We start from the raw sequence: 20,472 nt of genomic DNA, 5'->3' as shown, positions 1-20,472 counted from the left end.
GCAAATGCACCATGTTCCTCTCGTGTGAAGAGGAAGCAATGCAAACCTCAGCAGGCTTCATTTCACAGCTGTCTCTGGGCCAGCCAAGTCTGCAACCAGAAGACTGGTTCAAAAGGCTCATTCCTGAGCACCTGCCATGGCAGGGTCTGGACCAGGCAGCCCGCATTTGAGAAGCTACATCAGGCAGCCTCTGCTTTGCACTGGCAGCACGAGCATTAAGCCCAGGTCTCCATGCAGCAGCACAGACTGTGACTGCCAGATCCCAGCTCCCACATCTGCTGCATCACCCTGTCCAGGTGGGAGCTCTGCATTAACCTAAGTAAGGGCACTCTCCCCCTCTACAAGGGCGTAGCTGAAGCCTCTTAGCAAAATATATGGTTGTAAATTACTCTGAAATATAAAATGGTTCACACCTAATGAAAGGCTGTGGAGCAGACGTGGTAGGACAGCATCTTGGTGAGCTGGCATCTGTGCAAGCCACTGCTGGTGGAACACCTGCAGCCCCCACCACCAACAGCTCTGCTCTCTGGCGAGCAGTCTGCCAGCAGCACCACGCTGCAGCTGCCCCTCACTTCTTGGCCCTTCATCATCTACCATTTTTGGGGACTCTGCACAGATTTCAACAAGGAACCTGGAAATAACATTTTATTTCTGCAACATTTCTTTACAAAAATTTTCATTTCTTCTCCCTCCCTCCTTTTGCCCACGCAGAAGTCTCCATTATACTTTTCTTATGCTGCTCAAAGAAATTCACACTCCACAAGAGCCTTCACAGCCAACACTCACTAAGTACCAAAGATACCGAGAAGAGCAGGGAAAAACACCTTGACCCCAACTCCAGGGATGCACTTTACTGGAAGAATTGTAAGATCCATGATGTACAACCTGTGAAATGAGACAAGAAAAAATGAAAAGATGAATTTAGTATCAGAGCATCTAGCAAAGCATCTCCTGCAGATCTCTTTATACGCTTTTACAAACATGAACAATAATACAAAAAAAAAAAAAAAAAAAAAAAACCAGTTAAATGTGCAGAATAGGAGGAGGAACTGTCCTTAAGTAGGCCTGGCAGGAAGCGAAACACAGAGAGAGGATGGAGAGAAGTGAGGCTGGCTTCTGCAAGGTCCAAGCCTGCATCTTTTCTTGTCAAACAATAGACAAAAAAATGAATGCTTTTGGTGTCATTCTGTCTTGTCATTTCTCTTCAGATAATCCCTTGTAGATTGGGCCTCACCTTAAAGTAATTTGCAAAAGCCTCTCTCCCCCTCAGTTACCCTGTTGATCCTGTAGGCAGGCTGCAATGGGTGTACTTCACACACCTTTAGCTACCACCCATGTTCCTCCTGCAGCCACCATTGTTGCTATAAATCTTACACTGCCTAGTCTACAGGTGGGCCTCTCAGGACAAAGAATCATGCAGAAGCCTTCATTCTGTTTGTCAAACCCTTTGATAGGTGCTGAGTCCACCTTTAAATCTGCAGATGTGAATTTGCTCATTTCAAAGGCTGTTCCTTGAATCTTTACAAGCTGTAAAGAAAGGTGCTGCCATTATAAGGCTAGTGCCCTGGATGCTGACCTGTAACTGTAGGAAGAGCATCTGAGCTGTCATTTTCTCACTTCGCCTCTCACTTGGGGCAGCATCCAAATGAAGCACTGTGCAGGTGCTGCACGTTCAGCAGAAGCTGCTTGCAGTAGAAGTTAGATGCCCAGAAGCATGCAGGTGCACTCAAGGGAGCAAAGAGCTTTCTCAGTTTATTAGGGGTGGAGGGAGACGTTTCTGGGTTTAATTCAAGTGGACTCCAGCTCAAAAATAGCTGATACTGGGGGAGAGATGGAAAAACTGAGGCTTTCAAAACTCAGCAGGGCTCAGGAGGTGGGAGGCTACAGACAAGACTAGCTTAGTTTTCCAAAACAGAAGGCATTTTGAATGACTGAGGGCTTTAACAGAACATACAGACAGCAGTGAGGAAACAGACACAAATGCTTATAGAGTGTGCAGAATGGCTGGGATGAAACTGGAGAGGTTTTACTCACCCTCTCATATGCTTCTTGAGAGACGACATTGCCTTCTGCATTTGAATTTTGTGGTGACATCAGCAGACCGCATAGAAGAAAGCCTAAAACCTTCAGCATCTTCAGTCTTACCCTGCCAGCAACACTCATATCAGTACAGACAGAATTTTCCCTTTGCTACCTTTTCTAAATGCAAAGCTTGCAGGTCACATATCACTAACAGTTCAGACAGAAGGACAAGCATACCCAGCTACCCAGAGAAGTAAGGAGAAAACTCCACAAATATCTAAGATACTGTAACTTCTTTTCACTTTTTCTCTAGAATAATCCACCCCACATCAGCAATTTCAGGCTCTGAAATGGTTTCCAAGGCAATTTTGAGTTGCTATTTGAAGCATACTTGTAAGTAATGTGAATCTCTATTTTGCACACATTGCTCTGCGCAGGGAACGCTTCCTTACACAGGGTAGCAGCCAGAGGTCCTTCCCCCTGCCATCCACCACGAGACACAGCCCTGGCGACAGCAATTCACAGGGCAGCCATCCAACAAAGTGCTCTGGTGTGCCTTGGAAAACACAATCCGCAAAGCTCGTCTGTGCAATGTTTCACCGTGTGCTGTTACGGCTCTCAATTCCCCAAACAATGAAGTAAAGATCATTTGGTACACAATATTCATAATAAACACAGCTAACATTCAAAAATAAGGACCTTGCCCTATTGCTTTACACTCACCTGTAACGATCAGCAAAACATGCTCGGTTCTCCACGCTGGGATGCTCAGAGGCAGCCTCATCACTGACATTTCAGAGCCCCTCCAGCCACATACACCCCCGCCGAGCTCCCCTCAAACCCCTCTGGCTGCACCAGCAAACCAAAGCCCAAGCCAGCAGCCCCACGCTGCCTACCTTCCCCCTTCCCTTCCTTAATAAAATGTGAAAACAAGCACGCTCCAGTCAGCAGCATGAACTCTTCACACACATCCCATGCAGCTGGTGTAGCACCACATCCCACAGCCCTTCCTCCTCCTCCCTGCCAGCTCCAGCCTGCACCAGTCGCAGGAATCCCCCCTCAATAATTAGCGACTATTCTGCCCTGGGTTCCTGAGGCACAACAGGAGCTGCTGGCTCTGCAGGGACCCCACCAGTGCTCCAGTCTGCTGAAAACATGAGAGAAAAGGCGGCCTGCAGGATCACCCTCAGCACAAAGCTTCTCCTGCCGCAGGAGGGGACCCTCTTCTTTGCTAGCTCCCAGCTCCCTGCCCTGGGGAGGCTGCTTGCGACTGCTCTGTGCTAACTCTTCCCAGGGCTGCAATCCCAGCCTTGCTGGTGCTCACGGTGATGATGTCGTGGAAGCTGCCACATGTTTAAGCTTTCCTAACTGTCCCCCATGGTCTACTAAGCATAATTACCAAATAATGTGCGTGAACGTGAAGGCATCCCTGGCAACCAGGGTGCCGCCATGGAAGGGATATCAGCCTCTCAGCTGTCCCTCCTGCCAGGGGTCTGCCCAACCACCCTTATTACCTCTCATCGTGCACATTTTAGTGGAGCAACAGCTCCATTTCCCTCCAGCCAGGGCTTTCAGGACCGAGTGTTCAGAGGAAGGACTCTGAGCCTGTATGAATGATGCATTTGTGCTGCACCAGCAGCTCCCCTGCATAAGCTGGTGTGCCCAGTTCCCTCCCATTTCACCAAGCCCCCCCCGTGGCTCTCATCTCTCAGAGCTTGTGGCCCCATTTTGCTCCCCAGCCAGGGGCAGAGGACGGAGCCATGGCAGACCAAAAAGGAAGACCAGGGCCAGAGAGAGGACTGCAAAGGAGATATTTCAGCCGTTGATAAAAATAAAGCTTTTGAGTCTTTTTCTTGCTGTCACATCCCTGCTCTTTCCAGCAGTCCTGTACCTGCCAACAGATTTCATTCATGGAAAAAGGAGGCTGCAACACGCCTACACTGTTTGTCAGCTTAGAGAACTGCCTCAGCAGGTTGCTATGAGCTTTGTTTCCATTGTTTCCATTTTTAAATAGTCTATTTCAAGGAACCCCTCTGCTTTCACAGGCTTCTGGGAGGCCATCACACCCACACCGGGCATCCGAAAACCCAGGCAAGGCAGGGGAAGGCTGCAGTGGCTCTAATGATGCTGCAGCATGCACACCCACTTTGGCACCAGCAATGACATCCCTATGGACCCTGCTCCACCTGCACATAAGCTCTTTTAATTATTTTTATACACTTTTAATTGTATTTTGGCCAGGCTGAAATTTGTAGCTGTGATAACTCTAAAATTTAAGAGTCTGACCCTAAAATGTGGCTGGACCCATCTGCACCAGATCAGAAAGCAACAGGCCTATGTCTTAGGAGAGAAAAACCAGAGATCAAAATAAGAAGCACTTTGAGGAACAATGGGATTTAAAAATAAACAAACAGGTTTTTTTGTGTGTATGTGTGTTTATTTATTTTGAAGATCTACACGAGTAGGAACCTACCGTAAGGCATGTCAGGGAGCTGCCCTAGCCAGGGGCTGATCCTGCAGTTGCCCCATTTCAGCCCTGCTGCTGCTGGCACTGCATGAGCTCCCTGGGCATTGCTGGGGCTGCACCTGAAGGCAGGTCCTTCTCCCTGCTCGCCCACAGCTGACCACAGACTAGAAATGCTTCCAAGAATGAATCTCTTTTGTACAGGCTGGGCATCCTCTCACGCTTTCAGATAGGAGCACATGGAGCATAACAAAATCACAAGTTACCTACAAAAGCAGCTGCAGCAGCTAACAAAACACTAGGTGTGTATCTGCACCGATGAGATCGTTCTGCCACAGAACCAAGATCCCACTGCACAAACATCCAGCTGATATTAGTGGTGACTGTCCCATGTGGCTGTACCTGTGCATCTGCCTGATGGACCCCCCCCCCCATCATACTCTGCAGTTGCTGCTGAAGTAACCATAGGCCTTATTTTTTATATACAGGATGTGAGAGATGCTCTTCAAATGACCCTCCAATTGCTCAGAAGCTCTGAAGGGACCAGGGATGAAATCCAACCATTCACAATCTGCTGAACAGAGAAAATAAAATTAATTCACCGAGATTCTCACTGAGGATGAGCTCAACAATTTATGGAGGTTCTTGTCAGCTTAACCTTTACATCTTCTCCACTACCTAAATTATTTCTGTAGGAACTGTCACTGTGACTTTAAGGAACTCCAAGAAAGTGATCAAAAGAAAAGGACTTTCATACCTTAGGGGGTAATGGACAGCAATAACAGTAAACAACTTGTAAGGTTCAATAGTTCACAGCAACTGTTAGACCAAAATCTACACCTCTCAGACATGGTGTGCATCAGCTGAGCACAGCCTTGTTTGGATCACCTGGTGCAGGGCCAGGACCCTGCTGGGCCATGTTTCTGCACACAGCACAGGTGGCTAGTTTGGTTCATTTTAGCTTAGTTCTTCATGGAGAGATGCTGTCACCTTAATGAGTGGGTGAGGTGAGAGCATTGCCCAGCCAACAGGATCCCAAGCACTGGCACCTGCAGACACAGCCTACAGCATGCTGCTCAGGGTTCACACAGCATCCCTCCTTCCTTACCCACTGATGAAGCACAAATGCAGCCATCCTCAGAACTGATGATCAGGAAAGTTGCGGCAAGGTTTTTCTCATGTTTCTTTAGCAAAATTACCTAGAAGAGAGGAAGGACAGAGAGCAACCTGCACACTGCCTGTTCTCCCTCCTCTGAGCAGTGGGGAGGCTGCAGAGCAGGCCTGACACTTCCAACCGTTTCTACAGCTGCTGCTTCATCCCCGAGATCTTCCTGACAGTTTTATTCATTTAGTTTTTACTAAAACTTCAGATTTAGCAGCAGCTCTGTGGTTCTTGGGATAATGGGGACACATTTTGAAATGTTCACCTTCTTGTGCTGGTTGGGCTGTCTGCAAATGTCAGAAGCACCATCACATGCCCAAAGCTCCTGTACTTCAAATCATATCCCACAGACCATTACAGTCCACTTGTATCTGAAGTACATTCTGCATGTTTGAACTCTCTGACAGCACTTTTTGAAGGGCATTATTTCTTTCAAGATTAAGCATAAGAAAATGTCTTGTGAAGACAGACTCTACAGCAACTTTACTGAGGTATAAAATGGCCCAAATGAGAAAGGTCTGCTGCTGACCAAGAGAGGCAGAGAGAAAAGCAAGAAAGCTACGAGACGATGTACAGATGATTGCTGATGCCCTTTTGCTTGAGCAGTCTCCTCTCCTTTGTTTCATTACAAGTGACACAGATGCCAAGTCCTTGCAAAACTAAACGCAGGGAGCAGAAGTCTCTTTAGCACTCTGAGGCACCATTACAGATCAGCTGTATGAGCCCACCCAGCATGTTTTCCTCTCATCAACCTCACTCATAGCTTGCACAAAAACTTTCTGTTCCCTTTGCATACTTTTCACGACTTCCTCTTGATCCTCCATAAATGTCTGGCCACTGGAAGCAAGTCACGTTTCACCATGAAAGCCTCTATTGATGCTTCCTACCATCTTTCTTACATCATGCTGCATTGAATACAATCCGTTGGCTCCAATAATAAGCACCAAGGGCACAGCAGTATCCACTGCTAGAAGCACTTGGAAAAGCCAAATGACTCGTTTAGAGACACGCCTGGCAGGATGGCTAATGCAGTTTCCACTAGAGACAACTTGTAACAGCTCCACTGAGAACAGGACAAAGTCATCAGCTTAGCACAGGATCAGCTCCACATCCAAACAATATTCATTAGAATACCAAGTACATGAAATCTCCCCCCACCCACCCAAAAATAATAATATTAATAATGATAATAATAATACTTCTTTGAGAAACCTGTGGTAAATAACATTTTATGCATTTGTAAAGTATACAGCCATCCTGGTCAGGCGCTGGCGGTGCCATCTGGAAGCTGGAAGAGGTTCTGTGTACCAGCAGGCAAATCAGAGCAGCGAGCAAGTCAGAGTTTCAATCTGCTAAATTTCTTCCATTAATGTGGCAAAAGATTTGTTCCGCATCAAACTGCTTATGCTATGACGTGCAAGTCAGTAGATTTAGTTCATGTTCCAGTCTACTAGAAACCAATTCTTAGAAACATGGTCCAGCTAATTCCACTTTTTTTTCCCCTATGCTGCTGGAGTACTGTTAACGTGCATATTGTTTTTATTTGGATAACTTCTCCATCACTCTTCAACTAGGTTCTAGTGGGCACTTCTCCAAAGCCATTATACCCCACCCTGCAAATATTCGTCAGGGTCCCAGTTCAGGAAAACCTCAAGGGAGACAAGCCTGCAGAGCAGTAATGAAGTACAACGTAACAAAGTCCAGATCCATGTGAAAATTACTAGCACTGATGAGAAACAAACAGAATTTCTTTTTCCATCCCCCTTTTTTCCAGTTTTGTTTTTTTTTTAATGTAAACAAAAGCATAATTTATGACCCAGACAACAGATAATTTCTGTGCCTGTAATAACCAAACGAACCACTCAGAGCAAGTTCATAATGTCATTGTGCACAGAGAGAGGGAGCAGCTACCTGCATATGATCAGGTCTCAGATATGCCTATGCCATTAGAAATGCAATGATTTCTCCTGAGATGAGCTCATCTTTCCAACACCAAAAGACATGCAACTTGCACAGTTTCAGGCATGTTTAAAGGAATGCATTTGCATCCCAGATGGATTGTGAGGGTAGGACTTGCACAAGCTGTCCTCAAGAAGACAGTGAGCACTCCATCACTGTGAGATCTTATCAGTTATGCACCAACTCATCATAATCTGTGACTTCAGAACTATTCATTACACAAATGTATAAACAAGAACAAACTCACTACTAGCTCTTGATGAAAACAGGATCTGATAGCTGTCAGACAAATGTAGTGGCAAGATAACTGGATTAGGAGATCCCTAAATGTCGTTTGTTGGAATTGGAAGCTCTGTGACAACTTTAAAGGAGAAAGGAAACAATGCCTTAAGGAAATCTGCAGTGCTGTATTGGTAATGAGGCTGCTATTAAAGCCTAGCATATACTGAAGTACTTTATCATGCAATCTTTCTAAATTATCATCTCCTTGCAGGTACATTGAGAAGTGTCCCTCTCCTCCCACCAATGCCCCTCTTTCACTGGGAAGGCGATGCACATGAAGAAGCCGCTTACTGTGCTGTAACAGACATCACAAACAGAAGAGTCCATCAATACATTCCTACCAAGAACGGTTTGCAAAGTGATCTATCAAGTACAGCACAGCAAAATTGTATTAACATGCAATAAACATCAGGGTGGGGGGGAGGAAGCAAAAGGCAGAAAAATTCTAATTGCATGAATGCTACTTAATTATTTTGAAGGTTACAAGAGGACTCTGCCATAATATAGGCTTTATATATCAGTCTTCAGAAATTTCTATCAAATGTCACAATTTTAGCCTACTACTAGAACTGCTGTGCCATTAATGCAGACCAGCATCAACTGGCTGATTAAGACACAAGTCTCCATATTACTAATAAAACAGCAAGTATGAGAAATAATAGACATTGTAAGCATGCATAATTTCAGCTACAGAATGGTGAAAAAAAATTTTACTGTCTTGCCTATAACATTCATCTCTGGGGAACCATTAGAACAGGGGATGCCTTTCTCTAAAGCAATCACTGATGGTGTACGAGCAGTGCAAATACACAGCCATGCATGAAAATTACAGCAGGTCATTTGAAACACATTGCAGATCCCTAGCAAAGGCTGCGTAGGACAGGTCTGTATGTCTGTCTGAAAGAATCTATGCAAAGGAGGAGAATTCCAGGGTGGAATTATTGGAAAGAAGTTATCTCCTTGCACTACAGAAAGCTGCTTTGCAAGCAGAACAGGCATTTCTAGAAGGAGCCTCTCTTGGACTGGCCTTCTCCATCCCTTTGCCATGAAACGCACATGAGGGAGGGATCTGAGGAGCAGTTCTGGCCCTGCAGCATGACCCAGGCTTGGTCAGTTGCTTTAATAAATAAATAAATAAATGAAGTAGTTTGAAGAGAAGCAGGTATATGGATTAACAGGAGCAGCAAGCCTCAAAAGAAACAAATTAAATCAACAGTATGCCAAATTCTGAGTATTTGGGAAGTAGTCAAGAATTTGCAAGCCACTCACATGGCGAAATTCCTTCGTATACAAGGCTTGTGTGTGAATAACGAAACAAAAAAAAAATCCGCAGAGATGACCCAGGTTAATCCTGCCGTATAAATCTTCAGTGAAAACTGTACACAAAAGCCTAGGCTGTTTACAACACAAACGAAAGCCCAACAGTACCACCTGGCGGTAGTCCTCTTCTGCTACACCCAGAAGCAGAAAAAATATTAAAACCATTTAACGTATTAAAACCAGCTTTTTTTTAAACAGTGGCAGAATGTCACACCACCATCAGAAGTGACTCCTGTACACCGGGAGGGACAACCAGAAACTCTGAGTTTAAAGAGTGCGAGTTTGTTAAAAGCACAGAGAAATTACATTTTCTAGAAAGAAACAAACCCAAATGAGGGGCAAATCACTGCATCATGTCCTTCAAGTTCATCTATCCAAATGCAAGAGAACATGTGAGAGAAAGATCTATTTTCTTCAGTAAGACACAGCTAAACTTACATTTTGATAAGTCGTGACAGTCACAGAAGACTCAATGTTATCATACCCACCAGCACAAAAAGCAGAGAAGTTTAAAAGTTCGGGTGCCAGCAACTGGGATTTTAGACCCCTGAAAGTGGTAATTTAACATTCACATCTTTTGTTATTGCTGAGTTGCTTGGACAGGCGAAACCACGGTTACAGAGCCCCTCGGTTTCCAAGCAGACGTTTATTGAGCTTGCTTTGTAGAAGAGCAGAGCGTAACCTGTATAGGTAAAACAGAGAGGAAAGAGCGATTACCGAGGCCAAGGAAAATCACATAAGTCATACAGCTATAGATAAAAAACATTGTCAGATGTCTCCCGACTTTATAGCACATCAGATACAGAAACGCGTTTGGACAATTGCCAGCATGCTAAATAGCAACTATGGGGCTTTCTGTTGTACCCCATTAGCTTTCAGGAGATGGTGGATTGCTGCCAGACTTAATGCAGTATGAAAGCAGAGAAGGGGGATGGGAGAATGCAGGGAAAAAGTGAGAAACAGGCATATGAGCGAGAGGGATATAAAGAGACACAGTCAGTGAGTGTAAACAAAACAGGGGAGATGAGGGGAAAAAGAAAGGGGGAATTCAAGTGGTGGGGAAGGGGCTTGAGTAATATTTGCAAGAAAAGAAACTGAAAAACTGTGGGAAATGAACGACCGGGAAGGAGATACCCGACTCACACAGGCATGCAACGAGACCTCCAGCTGCTAAACTGGCTGCCTCTTGCCTGGGCTCCTTCCCACTCCACTCATCCGGGCAGAGAGAGCCCAGCCATACCCATTCTGGATGGCTCCTGTCCTCTAGGAACACACCAGCTCAGCCCAATCCGCTCTGCCTCCAAGCGATCCCCTTCCAAGTCAAGGGAAGTGGGCAACGCTTCCTAGGGGCACTGATCCTGTACCCAGTCACTGAGTCGCTCTCCCACCACAGGAACTAAATTCACACAACCTAAAACAACTTTCAAAAGCTTCACTTATTGACAGGACAAAAAAATAGAATAAAAGTGAGCCTCTTCCACATTTTCTCAGCAATTCACATTTCCCACAACCTGACGTTTTGGTACTAGTAGGTTTTACCTGGAGGGAAGGCAATGCTGGAATGGCAGCAGCATTGCCTGATACCATTGTGCAATGGATGAATTACAGAACAGACAGAGACCTGTCTTACTGGAGTTTGCCTCTGTTTTTTCATGGAAGCCAAGTAAGCATCATGTCTCTTATCAGCCGCTGAGCAGGAGGCAACAAGCTTGAGCTCAGGAATGAACTTTATCTGGTGGCACCAGTTCCCCAGAAGTGCCTGGAATAGAGAAAGATTTCAGGCGATGACATTGTGCTTTGAGCCTCAATGTGTTTCTGAGCAAATGCCTTGCTTTTAGGAGAGAAGGGATAGGGGCATCAGATTAGTCTAGTCCCTGTTTCTGGTTCTTCAAAAAAGGAGCCAAGTGGAATATAGAAGGCAAATTGCAAGTCTGAGGGCAAGCAGAAAACAGAAGAGAGTAGAGGGGACCGGCCGCAGAAGGTGGAGAAAAGAGAATGCCACAAAAGAAAGCCAGAAGGGAATGGTGGAGACACAGCATTTCCACACATAATAGTAGTCCAGGATGAAGAGAAAACCAGGTGTTCATCATTTACACCGCATAAAATTCACAAGAGCAGCTTAACTGCAACAAGAGCAGTAACATTCCCCCCAAGGGATTCCTCCCTCTGCAATCCAGTGAGCAGAGGGTGCTGTGCACAGCGGAATCATGACAAAGTCACAGCTCTTTGAGCAGACGGCCCCAGAGGGCTGCCAGCAGAGCTGCTCAGGGCACTCACCTGGTCCCAGTGACCGCAAGGTGTGGAGGCAGCAGCAAAAGTACCTCTCCCGTTTCATATGGGAAGGAGGAAGCAGGGAGAGAAGTTGGAGTGCCACTGACCCACGGTTATTAATATTTATGTTACGCTGGTGGCTTACGAGCAATAAAAATACTCAAGAACAATTTTATACCTAAGATTCACTGCCCCTTTGAGACACGCAGCGACAACAACAATTTACTGCACTGCCTTACAAGAAAAGAGTCTGGGTTTGTCTCTTCCAAGTACAGAGATCTTGGAGAGATGTGTCAGGTCTCCTGGCAGGGTTACACTTAACAGAAACACCCAATAAACACATTGCTTGAAGGCCTAAAGGAAAGTTACAAACGGTTGAAAAATATATACCTGAAGTGACAATCAAACGTCACTTTTTGCCTCGATACGTTTTAGTAGCGGGAATAAAAATGCCTTATTCTTGCAAAAGATGAACAAGCAACAAGAACCTGAAGTAGCCCACAAGGAACACACTGGTGATTACCTGGGGTTTGGCACGGGGAGGCTGCTGCACACTGCAGCCACCCAGGCCAGCACGGAGCTCAGAGCCCACACACTGACAGCTCCCACCTCCGGCACTGAGCAGCATCATCTCTAGGAGCAGAGATCCCACAGGCAGCAAGCGTCACTTTACACCCCAAGGAATGCAACCAGAGCTCATGGGCAGTGTTTTTTTCCCCTCAGGAACCTCTCTTGCAGAAGGGAGGCACAGGCCTCTGATCCGAAGTCCTGCTGTAAATAAGTCATTCACCCGCCTGGAGAAGCATCCTGCCAGTAATCCAAGGCCGTGGCACAGCTGTCCCCTTCAACAAGGCAAAAGATCCCATCACATTTGTTGCCACTGATACCGAGGAATTCTGTGCCAGATCTGTGGGGAGATCCCATGTCACAGGGCTAATGACACGCTGGTGGCACCGTGTCTTCACATGCTTCTAACCGAAGGCATGCACAGCCATGCAGACAGCGATTCACAAGCATGCACAGTACTAAATATGCTGGCAACATCCTCACCACAAACCAAGGATTAATTTCCTTTGACTTCCAAGGTGAAGACAGTGTGCACAATCCCAGAACCCATAGTAATTTTTGTACTTTACCAATGGTTTCATCAATAGCTCCTATCACCAGCAGGCTGGCATTGCTCAGACCCACCACACCAGTGACCCCCGCACAATGCACTCCCTGGTGAGTGTAGCCAAGCTGCAAAGAAACCAGTTCCAGAACACAGGCAAACCCAGTGCCACTGTCTGCTGCTCTGTCACCTTCACTGTCACTCCAAGGGATAAACGGGCTTCCTTGTGCCTCTGCTCCAGGATGAACTCCACCCCAGAGAAGCTGCAAGTCAGATACTTTTCATCTGCAATAGCCTTTAGAGAAAACTAAGAAGTTCAAGAAAACTCTACAAGAACGTTCGTTTGAAGCTCGCTAATGACAAGATGGAAAGAAACAGGAATCAAGGGTCTAATTGCACCTCTCCAGCGCTCAGCCCTGATTCATTAACTTGCACTCAATCTAGAAGTTGACTTAGCAGGCAGCAATTTGAGCCAAGACCAGATGCTTCTGTTTAAACAGACTCTCCTGGGAAACCAATTTAAAATATTCCTTATACTAAATTTGATTGTTTCCCCTCTTAGGCTCCCTAAAAATTTTTCAGGAGAGAAGCAGCAATATGGAGAAAAAGTAATTTTCACAGATATCTTCAACCATCAAGTCCTGCACACTTCCACCACCTCGCAGCACTCTGGAGGGGGGGGGAGCAGAAAACCTCCCCATTGCTGGGCATAATCTACTAAATTCAGGGGTTTATGTACAGCAGTCAAACCAGATTGATTAAACCCAAAAGAGAACCCAAATTTGCTAACTTTCAGATCTGCAGGGTTTCACCCCAAAAGCTCTCTCTGGATGGAAAGTTGCAAGGCTAAGAAGAAAGATGGCTTTGAAATGGAGCAGGAAAAAGGATACTCTGCTTAGATTAACAGGCAAGCATACACAAGAAGCACATCATACATGTACTTCACCTCAGTGAAGACCTCTACAACTCCTAAAAAATCAGAACCAATTGTCTTTTGAGTCATAGATTCAAGAGAAGTAGAAAAACCTCAGGGCCGGGGGGACCTAACCCAACCCCTGCCTGCAGTGGAACCAGGATCTTTACCTCTCAGCTAAACGTTTGTGAAACCTTTCCACTCTTCTTAGGTCACATTCTGCTCGGCCTTTGGTATTAGAACAGGAAATAAAGGTCTGTTAAATATGAATACTTTAAGTTTAATTCCATGAATTTGTCCTTTTTCACCACGGACAAAATCAGATTCTTTTCTTTGCAACAGCCTTATGCATACAGGCTTAAGTCTCTTCCTCCATCCCCAGTGCAGTCTTCTCTCTAGGTTAGATCGACCTCAGTTCTTTTAATCTTCCTAAATAGGCCATTTCACCTTTGTAAATCTAAACCTCATGAAGGAGAATAGCTGCAATATCTTATATCCCGGTTTGTCTTGGTAACAGGCACAATCTTGCACAATCTACTAAATTCATAGTTTTACATACAGTAGCCAAACCAGACTGATTAAACCCAAGAGAACCCATCTCCAGGAGTCATTCATCAGCAAATCTATTATCTTATAATAGACACTGTTCTTAAATGAGGGACTGGTTTATTAAGCCAATTTCATCTGGGAAGATGTTCACGTTTTCCATTTGATGTAAAATGAATGCTTAAGTAGTAGACATTTTTCATGGCTTCACAGGAGAGCCATTAAGTGGAAGATAAATACAAGCAGCTCTTAATGTAGGATTGCTCCTCAAAAATATCTTACAATGGGATTACGTTGCTGGGCATCTTAGAAAGCAGGTGTGATTTGTTTTCCAACATGGTAGCATTGCTTCTGAATTCCTGTAGCACATAGTCCAGATACTCTTCCTACAAGACAGACACTGATCTAATTTGCACAGCAACAAAAGAAGAGCAGAATTAATTATCTCAGGTTCTGTGGTGTTGACAGAGTGAGAATTACAGTAGATAGCTATGAAAATAAACACTACCCTACCACCAGTAATAAATGATGTTCGATTTTTCTTTTAAATAAATCAGGAAATTACTTTTGCATCTGCTATTCCTTAACCCTCATCTTTCATCACAGAGGACAGTGTCATTACCCAGGCTATGAAGCATCACAATCAATGTCAGTCTTCATAACATATCAAAGTCTTTATTGTTCATATTATAGATAATTTCTTTCATTGCAGTGCAGAACTCATTCATATCCAAACCTGTGGAAATAAGCATCACAGATTGACAACCTGGACTAAATCAGATAATTCATTTCTGAGCAAAAAGATCACAAGGAGAGCATGCTATAAAAACACTGTATTAAAGGTGATCCCAAAAAGAGCCCTGCATCAGATTTCTAGCTTCCAAATCAGCAAATATGTTTACTGGAAGTCTAAACTTTGCAAATAGTTTATAACTTTCATGCACCCAGACATGTCTAGTATGCATCTTTTCTAAGTTTGATGATTAATACATGCACAGAGATGCATGCATCTATTCTGCACAGAGATTCTGATAACCGTGTCCTGCAGAAAGGGAGGAAAAGCTGGAGCAGAGCAAATACACTGGAACACTCTTACAAGATTACTAGTTCTGGCGTATTATCTAGAGCTATAAGAAACTCTCTGCTTCAAAACCTTTACCGCCCAAGTTAACCAAGCTTACACCTCTTGCTAAGTGTAAGCAGACTGTGAAGATAACAGCACTGTGAGATCAGGGCTAGCTAGGAGACATTTAGGATAATGCGAGTGTTATGATTTAATTTTGACAATGCTTTATAACAAATTCTAATCCATCTTTAGTAGCACAGGCTTCAATCCATAGCTGTGGTGGAGCTGACAAATTTATCAAGACAGAGAGAGCTCCCAGCCCTTGTGGGCACAGCTGACGTAGGTGGCTGTCCAGCCACCCTGCTGCAGCAGCTGAAACAGTGGCATCTTGTGGCTCGTTTGCCCAAACAGCAGAGTGAAAATAGTAAAAGCATAGATTTGCTCAGTACTGAAAATAAAGTCTCCTCTGCAGAAATATTATGTAAACTTGGATGTTTTCCGCTCAGAACAGTTTCAAAGGTAGGGGTAGCTGGATGCACATATTTCAGAGCAGAGAGAACTGCAGGAAACTCCCAGTACAGAAGAAAACTTATCTCCACTGTCTCTCTTCAGGACCCTGAAAGCATCCCCTTTTCCTGGAGATTAGGCTGGAAGATATTACAAAATATTGATTTCATTGATTTCAATATATTTCGCACAATTTTTATAGTTATAAAAATATAACTTAAAATATTAATGTTTATTAATATTATGGGTAAGTAGTTATATAAAATACCCAAAGCAGTGATCAGAAGTTCCAAAGTGTCTTCAAAGCACCAAGTGACCTGCTGCAGTTTTTTCACTTAGCCCATCAGAATTACATTTTCAAGCTTTCTGCCCTCTATTTATCTGCACCACGGCTGCTCATTCACATTGTGCTGGTTTTGAAGACAAAGTGATCATTAAACAGGAGCAAACGTGTGTGGATGAATGGAAATAACCTTTATGAACACGCTCTCCATGACAATGCCTTTATTGCAGCTCACACCCATGCTAGTTTAAGATTAGCCAGCTCAAATAATACTATCAAGGTAGCCATGGCAGCACCAAGCCCCACACGTGCTAATCACCCCCACCCAGCCTCCCAGGCCCCCAGGACTTGAACTAACCTTAATAAAACTGCAGTAAGAGGGAAGATCTCATTCCTTTGTTACACCAAGAGCCAAGCTCTGCCTACCCACCCAAGTATTTAGTAAGGATCTGCTGTGACTGGGACTTTGAGGAGGCTCCAAGAGAACAGCCTTATCTGAGAAAGGAGGAAATGATCTGCCACCAGGTGCTTGTCTCATCTCTCAGCACTGTATCAGAGAAAGTTGTCACTTCTCCTGGTGCTACTCACCCTTGTAGCAGCACACGTTTATTTCATTTGCTCCCACATCCACTGGGAACCTGCCTGTGAAGCCATCAGTGAGGTCTCTTATTTCATAATAGACAAAAAACAAAGGATGCAAGAGAACAGCAAGAAAGGGGGAATGTCTCAGGACCTATTTGTCAAGGATGCACCAACCTTGCCCCATCTGGTCCTGATGGATGAAGTGGTTCCTCTCCAGCTGTTCTGTAAAAGCACTTTCATGTAATGCTAAGTAGTCATGGGATGTGTCACTGCTCCTGGGGTCACAGGGACAGTCCCCAGGGTGACTGCTCCACCTCTTCACCCTGCTCTACCTTTACGTAGGGCTGCTGCAGAGCCACACAGTAACTGTCTCAAACCTCTCCATTTTCCCCCTCCTCCTTCTCTCAGAAAGCCCTTTTTGGAGAAAAGCCAAGAAATATGGTTTTGTATTCAGGTTTTGAAAATGCACCCGCCTTCACTGTCCCCCCCGCACCCCCCTTTTAACTTCATCCGCTTATCACTTCATAAATATCAACCTGCAGAGCTTTGAATACATTGAGATTTATATCCAGGCAGCCCCATGAGATTTAATGCTTTCTGAATGTCCATTCAGCCTTATGCGTCCCCTGGGGACAAGATCAGAGTCAGAGCACTATCAGAAGATTGGCAGACAACCATTTTACAAAATTACTTTCAAGAGAAAAATGTCTGCAAAACATCTCTCAGAAGAAAAAACAAGAACCACATCAGGTCTTGTTTCCCAAAGATCTGATAGGTTAGCCAAAAAATTTTAATTGACGTATACATACATGTTTTGCATGTTTATATATACACTTATATGTAATTTTCCTGAAGTATGTATATAAAGGCTGCAGTTCAAAAAGCTAGCCAGCTGTGCGGAGAAAGAATTTTTTAATTTTTTTTTTTAAACAGAGATTGGCTTTTGTGCCTTCAAAGCTGGAATTGCCTTCTGTAAACTTTTATTTTTACCTTAGAAAATGTTCGGGTTGAAGTTTAATAGAGAAGGAACAAAACTAAAGAGAAAGACAGTTTCTTAGAAGACAGATTGTCTGTCTTAATGAGGGTTTAAGCATGCGTATTTTCAGAAATACCATTTCCTTTCTGATGGTCAAATCATTCAGTTTAACAGGCGTTACTCAAAAAAGAAAATACTTGTTTTGTGTCTTTGGATGAGCATTGCTTGTATTAAAACTCTAGCCCGTCTCCTGCAGTACTGTTTCCTAACCACGTACTGCCAGTCCAGTATTTGTGTACTGATTATTCCTCTTTAACCCCAGAATATTCCACTACTCTTTCCTTAAAGGTGTTCTCCCACATCAGATTCCTTCCCATTTTTTTCCTACCATTTCATGGCATGATTTTATTCACTCTTGGTCCTTTTACAAATGCAACCTTCTCTAATTTCTACTTCCATATATACCCCTCAATGTTCTCTAGTCACATTAGTTTAGCACACTTCCTTCCTCTAATTCTAAGCTTATTAACTACCCAAATACACTTTCTGCAAGGAATTGACAACCAGTCACGAAATCTCATCCCAGGAGCTCTTACTTACCAACCGAGTTCACTGAGATCCCTTTTCTGCCAAACCATGGTTGTATCCCTGTGTTCTAAGCATTGTCAGCTACAGCACTGTACGCTCTCATCCAAACAGTTTGCAGTTTCATATTCCAGTTAGCCAGAACTAGATACACAACAACTTTATCTCCTTGTTTTCTCTGCATCAAAAGACCAGAAAGTTCTTCAGCTGTCCTGCCAACAACGCACAGGTTCCCTAATGCATTCCCTTACATCCACCAGTAGCCTGAGTAGCTTGCAGCCCCTGTAACAGTTTAGTACATTCTTCCAGTTGTTCACGAGGTTGCAGACACCAAACCCCCACTTATTTGCTGCCCTACAAAGAAGGGGAAGTTTTACTTTAGAGCTATATTCTTTTTCCATCTTAAATCAGTTTACACTATTTTATACTTGCTCAACTCTGAAAGAGATATACTTGACCTAACACTCAAGCATGAAGTCTTTTAGCTCAACCCATGCTTTGCCAAGAAGCCACTACCCTTGATTTAGTTCTCGACACACAAGTTATCCCAGCAATGCTGCTAAGCCCATGCTACTATCCCCTGTATGTCTTCCACTAGGTTTACAAACTGACTTGCTAAAAATACCTCGTGAGAAGTAGATTCCAGCCTTACCCTTGGAAGGGTATTTTAAGAAAAAATCCCACTCCTGAAGAACATGGATATTCTTGAGAATGGACATTTGACTAGACAGACTACAAGATCACCGAGTGCTCCAACAGTCACACTAAATAGTGATATGATACAACAGTGAGTAAGTTTTTGGCCTTTATTTGAAGGCTTTTAACAGTTACAGTAAGAATTGTCATTGCAAACCAGGAAGATTGAAAAAATTGAACAATAAGAGTTAAAAAATATTCACAAGCCCACCTGCAAGTAAGACATACAGAAAGGAGATGTGAGCTTTTGGTTCTTCCATTCTGTTCATTTTTCAAATATCTGATAAAACCAAGATACTAAGAAAGGTTGGATGCTATCTGAATTGTTCCAGTAGGTGAGCATTTACTATTTAACAGCATATACTGTACCAGTGTAACAGAGTAGCTATATTAAATCTATGGGTTTGAGTTGGTTTCATTGTCATTTGCTTCCCAAAAAGGACACTAAAAACAGATTATGCCAAGATATCTGAGATGCAGTCATTTAAGTTGACCACAAGCTTGGCCCCATTCTAACTCATCTTGGTAGCACAGAACTTATTTAAGCAATTTTAAATCTTACCAACATTTTACTTACAAGACTGCAATGTCAATTTAGTTTCACAATGCACATCCAACAGGTCCACACATTGTCTCACAAAGCGCACTGACAGTTTTTCTGACTCATCTTTCTCTCAGCATAAAAGAATATTTGCTTGCTTTTAGCAGCAATTGCTTGCAACAGCAGAGTTCAAAACTGACCTAATGCATCCCATCTGATGACCTGGTTGCCTCATAGCCCCAAACACGCAATCTCATTAAAAAGAGACTTTAAGCAACCATGTTCCAGTGTGCAACTGGACTGCAAGAACGCAGACACCCCAGAAGCCACCTCCAAATTCAGCCACATGCTATCACCATCTTTTGCTTTGAGCTGCTGGCATAACTGAGTATTTGGAGTTGATAAAAGCATGCTTCTGACCTCAGAGCAAACAAGTAATGGTAAAGAAGATTTTATGTGCATCAAACACCCTGTTCTATGTCTGCACTTCCATAGTCCAACACCAGTTTTGAAATACCAATGATGCCAATTCTTTAGAATGAGGCATCCATGGAGTGCTTGGGCGGGCCAGGAGGGTGTTCCCCAGCATGACAGAGAAGCCCTTCAGGGATCACTTCCAATTCCAAGGTTAGATACATCACATAAGCACTTCTCTGAAGAAGCTGGTCTGCTCATACATCTGAAAGAGTAACATTTAAGCTCATTTATAAAACATAATCCAAAGGAAACAAGTCAACTACTAGAGACTGGTGACAGGTGCAATTAACATCATTTGTTTATAGAACCACAGAACGGCTCAGGTTGGAAGGGACCTTAAAGATCATCTTAATCCAACCCTCTGTTAGTTATTTATAGCTAATAACCAGTGTTTTAGCAACTTTAAAACACTTTAGTCATAAACTGGCATTTCTGTTCTCCAGCCCTTCTTACACCGTTAGGAGGAAGTCAACAATACACTCATATTTCATCCACTTGTGTGGAGAAAAAAAAACTCTAGCAATGTTTTCCCCCAGCACACTTCAAAGAAAATTTAAACATTGCTGCTACTTAGGTTAGAAATGAATATAAGTAGGACCAGAAAATGAAAGCTGATTTCCAGGTCCTGCAAGCTTCATAACGAAAGCCACCACGATCTCTAGCTTTGCCTAATCATATCTGAAAGTATGAGAGACTCCAGCAGACATGA

At 43.8% G+C, this 20,472-nt stretch overlaps 1 long non-coding RNA gene across 1 annotated transcript; it reads right to left on the bottom strand.

Moving 5' to 3' along the window:
• Window positions 1–698: 698 nt before the first annotated feature.
• On the bottom strand, window positions 699–2,817 carry LOC116495906. The gene is made up of 3 exons (XR_004253969.1): window positions 2,746–2,817; window positions 2,035–2,146; window positions 699–885 (listed from the first exon to the last, which is right to left on the bottom strand). It is a non-coding gene; the product is annotated as an uncharacterized LOC116495906 (long non-coding RNA).
• Window positions 2,818–20,472: the final 17,655 nt, after the last annotated feature.

This window comes from Aythya fuligula, chromosome 16 (assembly GCF_009819795.1).
Source record: "Aythya fuligula isolate bAytFul2 chromosome 16, bAytFul2.pri, whole genome shotgun sequence".
In the NCBI taxonomy this organism is placed as follows: Eukaryota; Metazoa; Chordata; class Aves; order Anseriformes; family Anatidae; genus Aythya; species Aythya fuligula.
Note: the sequence above shows the minus strand (reverse complement) of the source record. Positions and strands in the feature narration are given on the sequence as shown.